Here is a 14,776-nt window from a genome sequence, read left to right as displayed (position 1 = left end):
AGCACACAAATGACAAAGGTTGTAAACGACAAAATCTCCGACTGATGGGGTCATAGTAGAACAACACGACATAACTGACCACGAGGGTTACAGTCAGTATAAAGGACAAAAGAAAGACGATTTAATCGAATGGGCCATATCTATCATTCACAGCCTTAGAGATAGGACTTCATAAAGGGTGCAAGGATCGCGACACACCCAACTTAGGCGAAATTTTTGGGAAAATCTCAAAAATTTGTGCCATCAATCCACTACAAAGAGTCAGCCAACCCAGGGTTTCAAACTGGGGCAAAATTTTGAGAAGCTCTCAAATTTTCTCATTTATTCAACAAACTGGGGCAGAAAATTTGAGGGACCTCAAAATTTCCCGCAACTCGGAAGATTCGGCATGAGAGTTTATCGATCAAGATTTATGCTGGGGTAGAATTTTTGAGAAAGGGTCTCAAAAATTTCGCGCGAGGAAGCGAAGAACCACAGTCACAGAAAAAGCGATCTTGGTCATTCAAAGACATGTCATGACAATTAACCTTACAGCTTTCAAAACAATGCATCTATTTCCCTACAAATAAATATCTTTATGGTGACTTTACAAAAATGATTTTCTGCATATTGAAAATAAATTCATCTTTCGAATACCAGGGCTGAAGGTGTTTCGAGCGTAGAAAGCTGAAGACACGAGAGCACCGGTAGCACGAATCAACTTTAAATATGAAAAAACTAACCCATTTCCGATACAGGTCGCCAGGATGTCGTAGGACGGTCCTTTTCGTAAACTTTGCTTCATGTGCAGGAAATGGTTCAGTAAAAGAAGGTCAAGACCGCTGCCGAGATCAGGCTTTCACAATAATACATAGCCACAAGGGCTACAAAAGGATTTGAATGACACAAGGGAAAATACCCAGCCACGAGGGCTACAAAAGGATTAGCATGCCACAAGGGTAAATATCCAGCCACGAGGGCTAAAAAAGGATTGGCATTCCACAAGGGCACATACCCAGCCACGAGGGCTATAAAAGATTTGAACTCCGTAAGGGAAAACACCTAGCCATAAGCGCACACAAAGAACAAAGGCTGTAAATGGAAAAATCTCCGGCCGATGGGGTCGTAGTAGAACAATACGACATAACTGACCACGAGGGTCACAGTAGGTATAAACGACAAAAGAAAGACGATTTACCCGAACGGGCCATAGCTATCATTCGCAGCCTCAAAGATAGGACTTCATGAAGGATGCAAGGATCGCGACACACCCAACTAAGGTGGAATTTCTGGGAAAATCTCAAAAATTTGTGCCATCAATCCACTACAAAGAGTCAGGCAACCCAGGGTTTCAAACTGGGGCAAAATTTTGAGAAGCTCTCAAAATTTCTCATTTATTCAACAAACTGAGTTAGAAAATTTGAGGGACCTCAAAATTTCCCGCAACTCGAAAGATTCGGCACAAGAGTTTGTCGATCAAGATTCAAGCTGGGCAGAATTTTTGAGAAAGGGTCTCAAAAATTTTGTGCTAGAAAGCCAAGAACCCCAGTCACAGAAAAAGCAATCTTCGTCATTCAAAGCACATGTCATGACAATTAACCTTACAGCTTTCAAAACAATGCATTTATTTCCATACAAATAAATATCTTTATGGTGACTTTACAAAAATGATTTTCTGCATAATGAAAATAAATTTATCTTTCGAATACCAGGGCTGAAGGTGTTTCGAGCCCAGAAAGCCGAAGACACGAGAGCGCCGACGGCACAAATCAACTTTAAATAGGAAAAAACTAATCCATTTCTGATAAAGGTCCCCAGGACGTCGGAGGACGGTCCTTTTCCTAAACTTTGCTTCATGTGCAGGAAATGGTTCACTAAAAGAAGGTCAAGACCACTGCCGAGATTAGGCTTTTACAATAATATCTTGCCACAAGGGGCTACAAAAAGATTTGAATGACACAAGGAAAAATACCCAACCACGAGGGCTACAAAAGGATTAGCATGCCACAAGGGCAAATACCCAGCCACGAAGGCTAAAAAAGGATTGGCATGCCACAATGGCAAATACCCAGCCACGAGGGCTATAAAAGAATTGAACTCCGCAAGGGAAAACACCTGGCCATAAGAGCACACAAAGGACAAAGTCTGTAAATGGCAAAATCTCCGGCCGATGGGGTCGTAGTAGAACAACACGACATAACTGACCAAGAGGGTCACAGTCGGTATAAACGACAAAAGAAAGACGATTTAGCCGAACCGGCCATATCTATCATTCGCAGCCTTAGAGATAGGACTTTATGAAGGATGCAAGGATCGCGACACACCTAACTAAGGCTGAATTTCTCAAAAAATCTCAAAAATTTGTGCCATCAATACACTACAAAGAGTCAGCCAACCCACGGTTTCAAACTGGGACAGAAATTTTGAGAAGCTCTAAAAATTTCTCATTTATTCAATAAACTAGGGCAGAATTTTTAAGGGACCTCAAAATTTCCCGCAACATGGAAGATTCGGCACGAGAGTTCATCGATCAAGATTTAAGCTAGGTCAGAATTTTTTAGAAAGGGTCTCAAAAATTTCGCGCGAGGAAGCAAAGAACCCCAGTCACAGAAGAAGCGATCTTTGTCATTCAAAGAACATGTCATGACAATTAACCTTACAGCTTTCAAAACAATGCTTTTATTTCCCTACAAATAAATATCTTTATGGTGACTTTACAAAAATGATTTTCGGCATAATGAAAATAAATTCATCTTTAGAATACCGAGGCTAAAGGTGTTTCGAGCCCAGAAGCCGAAGACACGAGAGCGCCGGCGGCACGAATCAACTTTAGATAGGAAAAAAACTAACCCATTTCTGATGCAAGTCCCCAGGACATCAGAGGATGGTCCTTTTCCTAAACTTTGCTTCATGTGCAGGAAATGGCTCACTAAAAGAAGGTCAAGACCACTACCGAGATCAGGCTTTCACAATAATACCTAGCCACAGGGGCTACAAAAGGATTTGAATGCCACAAGGGAAAATACCCAACCACGAGGGCTACAAAAGGATTAGCATGCCACAACGGCAAATACTCAGCCACGAGGGCTAAAAAGGGATTGGTATGCCACAAGGGCAAATACCCAGCCACGAGGGCTATAAAAGATTGGAACTCTGCAAGGGAAAACACCTGGCCATAAGAGCTCACAAAAGACAAATGCTGTAAATGGCAAAATCTCCGGCCGATGGGGTCGTAGTGGAAAAACATGACATGACTGACCACGAGGGTCACAGTCGGTATAAAGGACAAAAAAAAAGACGATTTAGCCGAACGGGCCATATCTATCATTCGCATCACTTCTTCTTATTTGCCATGAGGGCCATTGCATATCTAATTTCCTATTGCCGAGAGGGCTATTGCATATCTATTTTCCTATTGCTGAGAGGGCCATCACTTCTTCTTAGTTGTCGTGAGGGCTATTGCATATCTATTTTCCTACTGTCAAGAGGGTCATTCGTACCAACATGCCATGATGGCCATTCATATAAACATGCCAAGAGAGCCATTCATACAAACTTGCCAAGAGGGTCATTCATACAAACATGCCAAGAGGGCCGCCCCACAAACATGCCAAAAGGGCCATTCATACAAACATGCCGAGAGGGCCATTCGTACAAGCATACAAATCTAATCAAGATGGTAAAGTAATGTAAATCCGATCGAGCGATCGCAGTATTTGCTCCAAAAAATCAAGACGATGTAAATCCGGTTGGATGACCACAGTATTCGTCATTAAAACCAACCAACGTGACTCAGCAAGTGGGAACAAATTTACAGCCGCCAGACGGAGCCGGCTAATCAAATCAAATCCAAATGTATGCAGAGCAAGCGTGAAACTTTTTTCTTACACAGTCGGTCGAGATAGGGTGACCATGAGATTCAAGCTCTCCGGCCAGGACTTGGAAGATCACTCCTCACCATGCTCAGCCACACAAGAATGTTTTATTTTCTTATCTGTGTTGCTATTTATTATTTCACAACCGGTAGGATGCACACCGGCACACACAAAGGTATTCCCGCATAAGGAATATCTTTTTCCTCCGATCGAGTCGAACTATAAGTGACTTGATTCCCAAGAATAGGGATATGTAGGCGGACTCAATACTAGAGAGTCAGTCACACTCCGACCAATCACCCCGGACCTCCCAGTTTTATAATCGGGAAATTTGAGATTTGCTTAAATTTGCATTTAGAAGTCATAATTGAGTCGAACTACAAATGGCCTGAATTCTCATGAAACCTGAGATATGTAGGAAACCCAAAAGCCAGGGTCTGGCCGCATATTTGAAGTTGCATAAAAATGAGAGGTGATATGAAAATAGGTCAGCCAAAAATTAGGTTTAGTCAAATTTCGTTGCTCAAGGATGACCTTACAATCCCTGAATACCAAAGGAGCAATTGTTGACACCTAATTTTTAACCTCCCATAATTTATTTTAATCACCCAGAGTCCTTGGATGTTAAATGGAGTGAAATATGTATTTTTAGAAGCCAAAATAAGTTTATAAAATTATTTAGATAATATTTTACCATTCTCGTTCGATATAATAATTTCTATAAAAATGATAAATCATTTGGAAAATTAATTTACATATTATTGCAACAATTTATGGTACTTGCCAAAATCAAAAGCATTATAACAATTATCTTGTTTAATTAGTTTCCCAAATTAGCAAGAAGTTTACTCCGTTTAACTCAAGGAAATTGATTAAGTAAAATAACTAATCATTTTGCCCCTCAACTTTAATTTCTGCATAAACAAATCATATTGATAATTTTCAAATTAATCATAATTAATTTAAACAATTAATTATGGTTATATTTGTAAATTTACTTATTATGTGTTTAATTACAGCTACAATTGAAATAATCAATGATTAGTCTAATTCCGGCCTTAATTGAAATAGCCAAAATTCTTTGGTGTAGATTAATTAAGGTAATAATTGCAAAATTAGCCTTTAAGTGTTTTTAGTCCAGTTGCGGCTACGATTGAAATAGCCAATTTCATGACATAACTTGATTAAGGTCATTTTTACAATTCGATTCTTGTCTAATTAGTTTAAAAGTGGCCTTATTTTAGATGTCCAATTTAAAGACGTTTATTTAATACAGCTATTTGTCAAAATCGGCATATACAACCTCCATATAAACATGTGTATACGACTATATACATGTGCATACGTATATACACACGTATATCACATATACACACATTTATATGGGCTTCCCCTAATTATTTTTGTGTCAGCTAAGCCCAGGCCCAAAAGGGACCTGACCTAGCCCAACTATCCATTAAAGAGGGGGGTAATGCCCCTCCTCTCTTCATTTCATACCAAACAGACCCTAAGGGCCTTTTCTCTCTCAACGGGTCGTGAAACCCTAGCCGCCACCCTTGCCCTTCCCTCTCTCCTACATCATCTATGTCAGAAATGACAAAGAAAGGAAGGGTTCGCTTTGGTTTTGGACCGCGCATGGTCGAGAATGGCAAGAGCATTAATTTCTCATCCATTTCTCGCCCTCTTTCCACCAAACTTAACCCAAACGAGGTATTACCACCCCCTATCTCTTACTTTTCTGTAAAAATCAACGTTTGTTAGTACGTATTTTTAATGGCTTCTGTCTTGAGGTGAGTTTCAATCCTCTAACCCCATTGGTCAACTGTGACCCTAAGGATCCGTTGAGTTCTGGTTGCAAATCTAACCCTTTATTTGTTGCATGCATCGATCTGAGCCTTACGATTACTTGTTTGTGAGGAACAAGTCCAAATTCGAGACTTGTCCCACATAGGTGAATTAGGGCTTTTTGCGAATTAGGGAACCCCTAATTCACCATTTGAAGTAGAGGTTTTTTTGGGGAGATTTACCATAAGAAACTCTAAATACCTAGCTTTGGTATACCTTTGCTTTGAAACTTAAATTATCGAGTTAAGTATAATTTTTAAATAATTTTTACTTTTTCTATGTTGGTGTGCCTGAGTGTTGGGATTAAGGAGCAAGGAGATCTATCGAAGTTCAATCTCAATTAGAGCTGCACAAGAGAAAGGTAAATAATCTTCCTTTTTTTCCTTTTTATTTCACATTTTTAGTCTCATATCATGTTTATGTATTTTTTTCTTAGCTTAGAGAATGTTTTGTGTTAGCTGTTAGATTATGTGATTTATTTTTGTCCATAGTTCTGGTTGCAAATCTAACCCTTTATTTGTTTTGTTATTAGCCTAACGTTTATTAAATATAATTTAGATTTTAATCAAACTCTATTGCTTTGTGCTCTTACTCTGCTTGCCCAGTTTAAATACACACTTAAGATCATGTGAAGTAACTGCTTGATGAGTTTATGTTTTGTTTTAACACTAAGTGGTTATTAAGCTGTGTACTCCAATTTAGGCTAAACTAATATTGTTTAATTGTTGTTTATAATATGATTGAACCTTTTCACTTAAATTAAGATTATAAGAAAGCACATGTGAATCAATTTGATTTAGTATAAAACCCTGCTAAAGATCTCTCATATGTTAGTTGAAGTCTAAATAGGCATGTGTTAGTCAAAATGGGAGGATCGAAATTTGAACTTTAGATCTATTAATATAATGAATTAATGATTTAGCCAAATTTTATCAAACTTTCCCAGATTAGGTTAGCTATAGGCCTAGTTGGTACATGGTTTTTTTTTTCATTCAACCTGTTTATTTATTTTGACCAATAAGTATTTACATTCATGTACCTCTATGTTAATTGAGTCTACCCCATGCCTGTAAATGTTTTGACCACTCTGATGATAATTGTCACACATCGATAATGTCTTAAGTCTATAAATGGAAATGCAATGAAATAAAACTGTCTACTTGACTTTTGAACACTGTGATTTGTAGATACACGTGTCTTTGTCCATGAATTGCCATTTCAATCTGTTTAAGTGATTCAGTCCGCTTTCCCCCTTTGTTTTTTTTTTCTTTTCTTCTCTAAACCATGTTTCTGTTTTGAGGACTTAGCTTGTAGACTTAAACATTCTGTTATCAACCTGTAAACACCATTTCAGGAAAAATATTGCTTGGGAATGGGTTAAAATATTGATAGGGGACCAATTTGTTCTACATAGCTTAATGTTTATTGTACTTGGCCTCATGTATTGCTTTTTTCTGAACTATGAAGATTGAGTTGGTATTGTGGCATTATGTGTTGGTTCTGTAATACTGGGGGTTGATAATGAAGTTACCCCTTGGGTATTTATTGAAAGCATAGGTGTGACTTACCTAGGACTTAGAAGAGAGTGGACAAGCTTTAAGTTCCGAGTCAAACTCAGCTTGTCATCCTCCTTCTAAGTCGCTGGGGTTCCCCCATATAAGAATAAACCTTATGGGATCCCTTTTAATATCAAATGGATAAGCAAACATGTATGCTTATGTTCTAAATTTCCTCTTTTTACTTGGTTTAAATTGTGTTGTCCAGTTTTCTACTTCAAAGATATTCTAATTCTACCAACATGAAACCGGTATAATATATATTTAGTTTTAAGTGGGCAGTTACCTTGTCTTGCCTTTGTTTGTTGTTGTCCATTTGAAACTTTGAAGTATTAAATCCATTTATATGATTCTCTTGCCTCTTTAATTCTTAATTGGTTAATCCATGGCAGTTACCTTGGACACTCACTAAATGTATAGAAGACGGTATACTCAGTGTATATGGGGTATATCATGTTGGCTAGTGTGGGCTGATTGTTTGGATTCTGGGCCAGGTCTCCCTCATTCATAATTGTTGACTTTAGTTTATTTTGCTAAGTGTGTAAGCTAAAAACTAGGGTCTGCGATCCCGACCCAACCACCAACGGCCTGAACTAAGAATTAGGGGCAGTGGATAATTGAACTCCTCAAATCCGATAGGGACGTTTCGGACTCATACACCCGTACCTAGCGACTCCCGAAGAGTACGTTGCCAGTTGATAATAGGGTAAGAAATCCAGTCCTTTGTGAATTTCACTCCATATGGCCCGTTATGCAGCTATCAAGCCCGAGATTTCGGGGATCACTATCATGATTGATTTAGTTACCTTGTTGAACACGAATACTTGTACTATAAATAGGGGGGAGTAAATCCTCATAGGATCATCTTTCTTTTTTTTTATTGTCTTCTACACGATTATACCAAAAGTTTGCTCTCAATGTGATAAAATTTCCACAGATTGGTTCGAGAAGTCCAGGCCTCAGTCCGGGCCACTCATTGCTATCAACGCTTAGGCTATCTGTTACTTTTCTATTCGCAATCTTTATTTCGTTAATGCTATTCTTTTGTTCTATAAATAAATCAAATCGCATATCCTTTAAACCACATACAAATTCAATTGTTACCTTTTTAAGGGGTAAACAGTTTGGCGCCCACCGTGGGGCTAAGGATAATAGCGGTGATTTGTTTGCAACTCGGCTTTCACTTGCTCTTTTGTCTTTTCTCTTTGATTTCAGGTTAGCCTCGACATGTCGAATGCAAACAACGCGAATAACAACAACCACGACAAGAAACCCAACAATGGGATTCCACTGAACATCATGCCACCGGGTGATCCGGTCGATGATCCTCCCGCTGATGCGAGTGTTGCCAATTCAAATGTAGCCATTAACGACAGCGGAGATACGCCCGCCGATAGGGGAACTGCTCGAAGGCCAAATGGAGAAGCCGGAGAGGAGATTAATTTATGCGTGATTTATGATTTATTGCAGGAACAACAGGTAACCATGATGCAGCGTCAAGTGGCTATATTCCAACTCTAAAACAACAACAACGAGGTCAAGGAGGCAGAACTGATTACCCGTACCAGCCCGTAGGGAAATTGAGGTAAGTAGCGATCGAGAATGGTCGGTGCCCAATGAATCATCCGAGGTGATAAAGATGTTAGAGGCGCTGTCTAAACGGATCGACTCTAATGAAAAGAAGGTGGAAGAATATAATTCCTGAGTGGTTCAGATTTCGGGGGCACTACCAATTCTGACCAGACCGAAAACCAAATACATTGTTCGAATGCCTCTTCCACTGAGTGCGGCTCCGAAATTAATCCCAAAAAGGTTTAAGATGTCGGATATCCTAAAATATGATGGGACAACGGATCAACAAGAACATATAATCGCCTACAACTGTGCCATAACGGGCAATGATATGGAAGATGATGAAATTGAGTCGGTAATGCTAAAAAATTGTGAGACATTGATCAAGGAACCATGCAATGGTATCAAGACGTTATCGACTCAATCTCATTTTTCGAGCTGCTTGTAGATGCCTTAGTGAAGGCTCATGCCGGAGCCCAGAAGGTGCAGGCAAGAAAAGCCGACATATTCAAGATCTTCCAAAAGGATGACGAAAAAACAGAGAGTACATGATAAGATTCCAAAAGGAAAGGATGTTGCTGCCCTCGGTTCCCGATGAGTGGCCACCTTCGTGGCTTTTGACGAAGGAATTAACCCCGAAGCTTCCTACGCTTCCTCAAGCCGAAAGAAAATCTATTGGAGTTCGGAGCTATTACTTGGGCAGATGTCCATAACAGGTATGAGTCTAAGATACGAGTGGAGGACGATTAGCTCGGGCTTCCACCGGGTCTGATTGATCGGATAAAACATTCAGACAGATCGAAGAGGGTAATATAAGAAAAATTTCAACCGTCAAGAGATAGGTATCATCCATACCCTCAGCTCGAGAGGTCGACTTTCAGGGCAGATAAGGGAAGAAGTGGTCCTGGCCCTAATGCAGCAAGAAGTGACAGGCGAAGCGATCGCAGCTCGGGGAACAGGAGTTTACAGTTTAGAAGCACCAGAGGCATGTCCGACACAGGCGAAAGCCCTAGTTTGTTTGAATACAACTTCAACGTTGACTCAGGAGCCATCATAGCGGCAATCGGTCACATCAAAGACGCGAAATGGACAAGGTCGCTGTGAATTGACCTTTCGTAATTAGATCCAAATATGATATGCGAGTATCATAGTACTCATAAACATCGGACTGATGACCGTAAAGGGTTAAGAGATGAAGTTGCACAGCTGTTGAAAAACGGTCATCTCCGGGAGTTTCTGAGTGAACGAGCACAGAGTCATTTCAAGAACAGGGAAACAAGCAAGAAGACTGAACCGGAGGATCCCCAACATGTGATCAATATGATCATTGGTGCAGTAGAAATACCCCGATGCCCGATGATGAAGAAGACAAAGTTCTTGATACCCGAGAAAAAAGGACCAGGGACTACGTACCGGATGGATTTATCTCCTTCAGTGATGAAGACGCGAAGGGCATCATTCAACCACACAACGATGCTTTGGTAATTTCTATCCTTATAAATAAAACTCATGTGAAATGCATTTTGATTGATCCAGGTAGCTCGTCCAACATTATCTGATGGAAGGTAGTGGAGCAGCTGGGACTATTGGATCAGATTGTACCAGTAGCCCGGGTCCTAAATGGGTTTAACATGGCTTGTGAAACTACAAAGGGCGAGATCACACTGCCAGTAAATGCAGCCGGTGTAATTCAGCACACAAAGTTTTATGTCATTAACGGAGAGATGAGATACAACGCCTTGCTCGAAAAATCGTGGTTGTACATTATGAGGGCTGTACCTTTAACCCTGCACCAAATGCTGAAATTCCCAATCTCGGAGGGAGCAAAAATAATTCATGGAGAGAAACCTGCAGCAAAAGAAATGTTCGCAGTTGAAGAAGCTTTCAAACACCAAAGAAAGCCATGCACGAGAGTGTGGAGGATGCGAATGAAGTAAAAGACACCAAATAGCAATCACAAAAAGTGGATCCGGCCAGATTTGAAGGAGAAAGGAAGGTAGACAAGGAAGAGGATGACTTCGGTGTTCGCAGGTCATTCGTATTAGCTGATGACTTGGACGCAACAAAATCAACAGTGGAAGAGCTTGAACAAGTCATTCTGTTCATCCATCTACCGGATAGAAATGTATACCTTGGCACGAGGCTAACCTCAGAGCTTAGGAGTAAATTATTCAAATTTCTTCAAGCTAATGCCAATTGTTTTGCATGTTCCCACTTAGATATGATAGGTATTCTGCCCGAATTCACCACTCATCGGCTGAGCCTTGCTCGGAAGTTTACCCCGGTAAAGCAAAAGCGGAGACCAATGGCCGAAGTCAAGCACAAATTTTTCAAGGAAGAGGTAACAAAGTTATTAAAAATAGAATCTATCCGGGAGGTTAAATATGCGAATTGGTTAGCCAACATAGTAGTTGTACCCAAAAAGGGTAACAAATTTAGAATGTGTGTGGACTAGAAAGATTTGAAGAAAGCATGCCCGAAGAATTCCTTTCCTTTGCCTAACATCGATCGCATAATCGATGTGACGGCTGGTCATGCAATATTAAGCTTTCTTAACGCTTACTCCAGATACAACCAAATCCGGATGAACCCAGAAGATTAGGAAAAGACTTCTTTCATAACCAAGTACGGAACTTACTGCTATAACGTGATGCCATTCGGGTTAAAAAATGCTGGTGCTACATATCAACGCTTAGTTAACAAGATGTTCGAAAAACAAGTAGGTAAAATAATGAAAGTTTATATTGATGATATGCTAGTCAAGTCCCTAGAAACAGAGGACCATTTGAAGCATTTGCAGGAAACGTTCGATATACTACGCAAATACAACATGAAGCTGAACCAGGAGAAATGCGCCTTCGGAGTAGGTTCGGGTAAGTTCCTGGGTTTTAGGTGTCGAACCGAGGGATCGAAATTAACTCGGATAAGATCAAGGCCATTGATGACATCCGGGTAGTCGAGAATGTAAAAGGCGTACAGAGATTGACCGGAAGGATTACGGCCTTGAGTAGATTTATCTCTTGGTCTTTGGATAAAAGCCACCATTTTTTCTCGTTGCTTAAAAAGAAAAATGACTTCGTATGGACACCGGAGTGTCAGCTGGCCCTAGAAGAATTGAAAAGGTTTTTATCGAGCCTGTCTCTATTGCACACCTCGAAGGCAGACGAGTAGCTGTACTTGTATTTGGCAGTGTCTGAAATTGCGGTAAGCGGAGTGCTAGTCCGAGAGGAAGAAGGTACGCAATTTCCAATTTATTAAGTTAGTAGAACTTTGGCAGATGCGGAGAAACGCTATCCCCACTTAGAGAAATTGGCCCTAGCTTTATTGAGTGCATCTAAGAAGTTAAAGCCTTATTTTCAATGTAATCCCATATGCGTAGTGACAACATATCCGTTAAAAAATGTTATGCACAAGCCAGAGTTATCCAAAAGAGGTTCGCAAAATGGGCAGTCGAAATCAGCGGGTATGACATCGAATACAAACCCCGAACGGCTAAAGTCTCAGGTTTTGGCAGACATCATAGCAGATTTTACCCCTGCAATGGTGCCCGAGGTAGAGAAAGAACTTCTTTTAACCTCGGGTACAACCTTGGGGATCTGGACTCCTTACACGGACGGAGCTTCCAACGTGAAAGGGAACGGGCTTAGGATCCTACTTAAAGCCCCTGCGGGGGATACCATCTGACAGTTCATAAGAGCTTTGAAATTAACTAACAATGAAGTCGAGTATGAGGCTATGATTGTAGGTTTGGACCTAGCCAGAAGCTTGGGACCAGAGATCGTCGAAGCGAAATGTGACTCACTCTTGGTCGTGAATAAAATAAATGGGGTTTTCAATGTAGAAGATGATAGGATGCAAAAATACTTGGAGAAAATACAGGTGGTTTTACACTGATTCAAAGAATGGACAATGAACTATGTGCCGAGGGAACAAAATATCAAGGCAGATGCATTGGCTAACTTAGGCTCCTCGGTAGGAACGGAAGAATTCAACTCGGGTACGGTGGTCAAATTAATGAACTCTGGCGTTGAAAGCAGCCATGCCGAAGTCAATATGGCAAGTTTAACTTGGGACTGGCAGAATTAATACATAGACTATCTGGCGGAGGGAAAATTACCGGTGGATCCTAAAGAGTCACGAACTCTTAGGACCAAGGCGGTAAGATACAGCTTAATCGAAGGAAAATTATACCGATGTTCATTTTACAGTCCTTTAGCCAGGTGCCTGGGTCCCGGAGAGACGGACTATACAATGCGCGATGTCCATGAAGAAACCAGTGGTAATCACTTCGAAGCTGAGTTGTTATTTCGGAAGCTGATTCGAGCTGGTTACTATTAGGATCACATGGAAAAAGACACAAAGAATTTTGTTTGAAAATGTGACCGATGTCAAAGGCACGCACCAATGATCCATCGACCGAGGGAATTGCTTCATCTGGTATTGTCCCCATGGCCATTCATGAATGGGGAATGGACATTGTCGGCCCTTTGCCTTGGGCACCAGGTAAGGCTCATTTTATTTTATTTATGACAGACTATTTTTCAAAATGGGTTGAAGTATAGGCTTTCAAAAAGGTACGGGAAAAGGAGGTTATCAACTTCATATGGAATCACATCATATGCCGGTTCAGTATCCCGACTGAGATCACATGTGACAATGGCCGACAATTCATAGGCAACAAAGTCAATAATTTCCTTAAAGGCCTGAAGATCAAGAAAATAATGTCCACTCTGTATCATCCGAGTACGAACGAAGAGGCATAATTAACGAACAAGACTATTATTCATAACTTAAGGAAACGGTTGGATGAATCCAAAAGAAGGTGGAGAGAAATCTTTCCGAAAGTACTCTGGGCTTACAGGACGACCTCGAAGTAGAGCACTAGTGAGACACGATTTTCGTTGGTATATCGAGCGGAGGCGCTGATCCCAGATGAATTCGGGGAGCTGAGCCGAGCCTAAGGTTTTAATACTCTACAGAGATGTCAAATAACGAGGCTATGGTAGTAAAGCTTGACTTAACGGAGGAACTACGTGAAACTGTGCTAGTTCGTCTAGCAGCACAAAAACAACGAATGGGCAGGTATTACAACCAAAGAACCAACCTTCGGTACTTTCGGATCGGGGACTTGGTCCTTCGAAAAGTCACATTGGACATAAATAACCCTAATAAGGGGAAGCTCGGTCCGAACTGGGAAGGGCCGTACAAAGTAATCGGTATAACTGGCAAAGGTTCATACCAACTCGAGTTGGAGGATGGCCAACTGTTATATCCCGTATTTTTAACAACGGGATAACTTGAGTTAATATGACAAGTTAGGATACAAGGCTATTCCGAGGCAAGAAGTCGGGATTTTCTTTAATCATGACTTTCTTTTAAACGAGTGGTATATGACTTTCTTGGCATGGAAATTGTTAAGTAAACATTTGGGGCCAAAAATGAAATAAGAAAAAATTTGTAAATCATTGTAATTAAAGGGCCAAAGTGGGCAGGCCAAGGACTCGTGGGCCTTGGCCACATGAATCATTTTCCTTGGCTACTTAAAAGGATGACTAAGTCATCTTCTTCTTTATTTTCATTCTAGAAAAATCAAGAAAATAAGGAGAGAAGAAGGAGGAGCTCACGGCTTAAGGAGGAAAAAAATCAAGTCCAAGAAACTTGCATCAAAAAAATTGGTTCTTCCATCAAAACAACTAAGTCAAGGGTGCTTGTCGACGTGGAGGCGTTGGTTGGATTGATAAGCCATCCGTTTCTCTTGTTCACCACCTTAGTCAGCGTGTGAGGAAGAAGAAAAGGTAAGAATTAATTTTCCTTTATGTGTTTTGAATGGTGTGGACGTGTTGTAGTGTGCAAACATGCATAAAATTCATGAAAACTTGGATGGGAGTTGAACCGTGGCCATGGTGGATGCATGGCTTGTAGCCGTGCAAATTTAAAATTCGTAGAAAT

The sequence above is a fragment of the Lycium ferocissimum genome, chromosome 12 (genome assembly GCF_029784015.1).
Source record: "Lycium ferocissimum isolate CSIRO_LF1 chromosome 12, AGI_CSIRO_Lferr_CH_V1, whole genome shotgun sequence".
NCBI classification, from domain to species: domain Eukaryota; kingdom Viridiplantae; phylum Streptophyta; class Magnoliopsida; order Solanales; family Solanaceae; genus Lycium; species Lycium ferocissimum.
Note: the sequence above shows the minus strand (reverse complement) of the source record.